Source organism: Astatotilapia calliptera, unplaced genomic scaffold (assembly GCF_900246225.1).
Source record: "Astatotilapia calliptera unplaced genomic scaffold, fAstCal1.2 U_scaffold_43, whole genome shotgun sequence".
NCBI lineage: Eukaryota > Metazoa > Chordata > Actinopteri > Cichliformes > Cichlidae > Astatotilapia > Astatotilapia calliptera.
Window position 1 is genome coordinate 99,285 of NW_020535782.1, and position 6,000 is coordinate 105,284.

Sequence of the window (6,000 nt, forward strand, 5' to 3'; positions counted from 1 at the left end):
TACTTTGTTGAAATAAATGGATTACACTGCGGTACTTTCCTGTTTCATATTGTGGCGGGTCAGGACTGTTTGGGTTTTGTTTGACAGCTACGTTCTTTTGTTCCAGGTGGCAGGGTTACGGTTGCCATGGTTACAGGGCGATGCTCTCTCTCTCTCCCTGCGACTGTGTGTTTCCTGGGTGAGAGAGCGCCTTTTCGTTGTTGTTGTGCTAAGCTAACAGGCAGAATGCTACAAGCATAGCTCTAAAGAATGTAGCATCATGGGCAGTGTAGTCCGTGTTGCAGGGAGAATGGACTGCCATACACGTTATGGGTCTGTGAGAGCGAGGAGGGAGAAAAAGGGGAGTGGAAAGGTACAAGTTGTCATCGAGGAAAAACGGGAACTGGAAGCACGTAAATATAATAATAACCACTGCAGCCAAGAAGAGTGCCTGACGAGCCCAGTTGTAAGTAAGCTATTAAGACTCGACTGTACACCGTGTTCGTGTTTTCCTCCGAAAACAATAAGTTCCGTTGGAGCACTCTTTCAACGCCTCTCTCTGTCTCTCGCAAGAAAAGTTGACCCACACAACAAAGTAAAGCTATTTTTCGGCTACGAGCTGACAGGGACCCCGCCGTATTAGTCAGAGGTCCCTTTACTACAGTTTGGAGTCGCGGACCTTCAGTAATAGTAATAAATCACACAGCAATAGTTCACGTTGTTGTAAAAAGCATGATAATATATTAAGTAATCCAAAGTATTCAGAATACGTTACTGTCATTGAGTAACGTAACGGAATACGTTACAGAATACATTTTGGGGCATGTATTCTGTAATCTGTAATGGAATACATTTTAAAAGTAACCTTCCCAACACTGGCCCCAGGGCTGTAGCTTGCCTCCACCAGTGTGTGAATGAGTAGTGGTATTGTAAAGCGCTTTGGGTGCCTTGAAAAGCGCTATATAAATCCAAGCCATTATTATTATTACATCATATTCTATAAGGATGTTATGTGTTTGTAGACTTTCTGCCCAGTTTGACCCATTTAGCAGAAGTCAGCCTGTTTAAGGCTCTGATATCTATTCTGTATGACTGAAAGCAGTTATGACATGGTCTGATGTTCTCACCCAATAAAGGAATATTTCATATATCAGTCTACTCTTCATTCTATCAGACACAGTTATCACAGCTCGTACATTTTCTTTTTACACATATATGTAAGCACTGAGCCAAATTTAGTAATGCCAACATACTGAAAGAACAACATTTGTTTCTTATATATAATACATCTATATATACACACTGTCAAAGATACTTGTCTTTGATTGAAGATTTAAGGTGATAGGAAATATAAATAACTGCTACTTGAATCTTTGACAGAGTTCAAGCTCACTGCTGTAATATATATATATCATAATAATCTGACAATAAATATAATATTGGCCATATTATATTTACATTACCACAGTGAGATGACTTTAGTCTCATGAACAACATTAAATAATTGTTATTTACTAACTAATCTTAAATGACTGTTCAGCACAGAAATGAAGCCCAACAATCATGTTTTACAGTCCTGTGGTCTCAGCCTCAGATACTTATTAAATCAAACAAAGCTCATGTAGAAACAAATGTACAAAATATGTTCTCCTTCATTTCTGTCAAACAAAGCTGTATGAAACGTTTCTCGCTGTTAGTATCATGGTTGCTGGGCAACCTGTGCAGCGCGACGAAGGCTAGACCGTCCCATTTCACAAACCTCTCACTTCCGCACTTCTCGTACTTATAGTACGCACCGTACGTAGTGCACGTAGTGCGCGTACTTCAAGCGTGCACTCTCTTAATTGGGACACAGCACAAACTATAAGTACACAAAACATGAATGTAGCTCAGAGTGGCGGACACACTCGGCCTCGTTGGTCCAGCTGTGAGTCCGTGACCGTGAACTATGGAGCGGCAGATTTGTGCCGTTTGTGCTGGAACTAAGCTGCAGACAGCTGATGTTAGCCAGGAAACATTACACACTGACTTTAATGGAGAGACCGGAAATACAAACACACAGTTTGTTGTGTGAAGAAATCAAACATGAGCTGAACAAACAGTAAAGTTCTTAAAGACAAACTGTTAAAGGAGGAAACAAAGCAAACTTACAGTTTCTTCACACACCAACAACAAGCTCCGCTCCACACCTGGACACTAAACACGGACACACAGGTGAGCTGCTTCCTGGAAGGAGGCGGGGCTCCACCTGAAACTCAGCACAGGTGGGAGGGGCTCAGCTCTGTGTGTGCTGATGTGTTAACTTTAAAAATATGCCGTCTGACTGCTCAGACTGAGTCAGAGTAAAGTTCACATGCTGACGTGTGGAGACATGAAACCTTGTTGTAGCTGCAGGTGTGAACACACTGATCCCAGATCAGCTCTGCTGTATTTGTAACATGAACATTTCTGCTGCAAAGCTTCAAATGTTCAGCATGTTTCTCTGTTTCCAGTCTATAGATCCAGTCACACTTTCTACCTTCACCTGTGCAGTAAAGACTGAGAGCAGAGCTGAAACCAACCATCCAATCAGTGAGCAGCATCAACACCTGAGCTTCATTCAGACTCTGTTATTGAAGATGTTGTTGGTACAAAGTTCATCTGCTGCTCACATGAATCCATGAGAGATTTATTTCACTGAATGTTTCTTCAAAGCTCATTTCAACCTGTTGAAGTAATGAATCAAAGTGCAGACTGAGAGTGGATCACATGATGTTTAAGGTGTGTCATGTGACATGTTCAGTATTGTCACACATGTCTAGATTGTCCCTGATATCATAACTGCTCAAACACTGATGATTATATTTGAAGAATTATTACTGATGGCAGCAAAGTTTGAATGGAGCTCTCTGTCTGTGCTGATTTGTCGCCCTCTGGAGGTCAAAACACTAACTGCATGATGTCACTGTAACCACCACAGTGACAGGAAGTGTTTTTAAATGACTGAAACATTGAAATGATGCTAGCGGCTGTCGTTAGGCTCATTGATAGCAGTGTTGATGTGTTCATGTCAAACACTGGCTCAGGTCAGACTCCTTCATCCTTCTCCAGCGTGAGGCCGCCCTCAGACCCACAGGAGCTCTGACATTTGACCTCCTGACCCTAACCATTTTAGTCTCATCTTTAAATGCAGATCCATCCAAAATGTAGCTGAGCAAAAGAAGCTGGAAGCTGTTCTATGAATGATGTTCATACCAGAGTTTCTGTTTCCAGCTCAGACGTGTTAAACACTGCTGCTGTGCTACATTTGTCATTTCCTGCTTTCACTACCATCCATGTCAAAGCGCTGAAGTCATCTGATCACTTTAATGCAGTAAAACAGGAGCTGTAAGTCTAACATTTATTTACTGTCATCACAAACACACTCTGCTGGATTAACATCCAGACAAAGGGCTGAAAAGCTGAGAATCAGCATTTGATTATTATTATTATATTTCCTGTTTATGTGGATGCACTTTTCTATCTGTCAGTGCTGAAGCAGGCGTCACTGATCACATGACTCTGAGGGATGTTTCCAGCACCTTGCTGAATCTGAGCCATGAAGGTTTAAGGTATCTGTAAAGGCAAAGCAGGTCTGAGCCTGTGTTAGCAAGCTGTACCTAATTAAGTGGCAGCAAGGACTCAGTCAGTAATGATAAGAGCCAGCAGGGGGCAGCATAGAGAGGTGAGGTGCTGTCAGAGAAGCAGGCTGACATCAGACTGGTCATATTCCATCATCTCTACCTGAAATAATCATCAAACACACGCAGAGCAGAAACATGTGGAAACATCTGGAGCTCAGTCTCAGTTTAATCCCTCAGAGGTTTACCTCAGTCCTGCTCCTCTGCTTCCTGTTTACAGCGCACACATCATGCTGTGTACTGAGAGTCATGTGGTCAAAGCGAGGCCCTGGTACTCTGACAGAGAGCTAGCACAGTTATCCTAATGTGTGACATCACTTCTAACCAGAGAGCATTCAGCTTTTACAGCAGACATCATCCTGTCACACTGAGCATGTGCAAACACAGCAGCCAACATCCTGTCACACTGAGCATGTGCAAACACAGCAGCCAACATCCTGTCACACTGAGCATGTGCAAACACAGCAGCCAACATCCTGTCACACTGAGCATGTGCAAACACATCAGCCAACATCCTGTCACACTGAGCATGTGCAAACACAGCAGCCAACATCCACAAGCTCCACCCTCCACTTAAAAGCCCAGAGCAAAACTTGTGACCAACACATCACAAACAGAGGTGATGTTCACGCTCTGTTTCTGGGTGGGAAACTCACCTGTGGGTGTGGCTGTTCCTCCCCTACAATCTCTGATCCCACAGCTGCTAAATTAGACTGAACTGAAGCCAGACTCAAACAGAAAACATCCTCAAAGACTTAGAGAGAGAGAGCTGCTCCATCTCTGGACCCAAAATATATGTTCCACCACCACGCTGCAATGCATCTTGGGATAGGGTGGGCCCACCTGTGCTTCAAATCCAGGGAGAAGCTGGACATGTTTGTGGGAGGCTAGGATTCTGGACGCCCTTTGTGGCCACGCTGTGATGTCATGGACCTCCAGAGGAAGCAGAGGCTGAATTTAAACACACCTGCTGGCTTCATGTGTTCTGCTCTGACAGCTGCCATGTGTCACAGCGTGGATAATAAAGCCATCAAACTTCACTCAGCTCCAATAACACCATCAGTGTTTGATGTCCAGAGGATTCATCAGCTTTAACTATGATAGAAGCAGGAAGTTAAGATGAAGATGATAAACCACACTGAGCGACACACTGCGAGCAGGTTCGCAGAGATCTGAGCAAGAGCGAATGAAAAAACTGAGCGAGAGGGGCTGTTATTGAATGAATGAAGTCCTCATTTCCCAGCTTCAGTCAGACTGGTTCACCTGTCCCCACACCAGTCACACCACTGGCTGAGAACATGGATCAGCACTTGCACTTGAGCACATGGATAATGTGACTTGGAGCTCTTTTGGTTCAGAGACAGCAAGCAGTTAGGCAAAGAGAGAAGAACTCAGCCTGTGGGGTTCACTGAAAGATGTCATATAAATCCTCAGCACCATCCACAAGCATTTGTATTATTTGCAAAGAACATGGAGAACATCGGTGTATGAACGCAGCAGTATTCATGTATATTGGAAAACAACATTTACAGCTACATTTACCAGAGGATCACAGACCCGCGCAGTAAACACAAGAGAGATAAACATGTTTGTGAACACAGGTTTGTTCTTACAGATTTATGACTTAATGCCAAACTATTCTGATCTCATTTTAAAATGAAACATGTCCATGTAATGACTGCATTAACCTGATGGGCCTGGGGTCAAGTTTAGGATATAATGTTCATTTCTCCAAAATATATTTCAGATTGGTCGTACATGATAAGTAGAAAAAGTAAAAATTATCTTTGAATGGTGTTTTTGTGTTTATTTATTTCTAAATGCTTGGACTGGACAAAATGAAAAGGTTTAGCAATGAGTACATGGCAGGCACAGCTCAGGTTTGAAAGTCTGAGAGGCTGAAACAGATTGTGCACAGAGGGTTAGTGGATATATTGGCAAGAGGAGGATGAAGGTGGAGCTACCATCATCACCATGTCGCCATATGAGGGCAGTGGGTCTCAGGAGGTTCATAAAAACAATTGTGGGATGACTCACTGTCTTACTTTTCTGGAGGTCATTTAATACTTTAGGTTCAACATTTTCCAACCTGATATCGTAACGACATCAGAAATGAGTCATTCTGTTATGCTGCTGTATCATCGATTGATATAAATTCATGTTTCTGTAGCTAATCCAAAAAAATCATTGTCTTCATACATTGACAATAACTCTTTAGTCCTAAAGCTTCAAACGAGCAGGTTTATATCTCAGTGTTTCATCAACAACTGAGGACACTAGAGTGTCATTCCTCAGTGTAACACAATGCAGATCATACAATTTAACAACATTTGACACATTTCTCTATATAAAAATGTTTCAG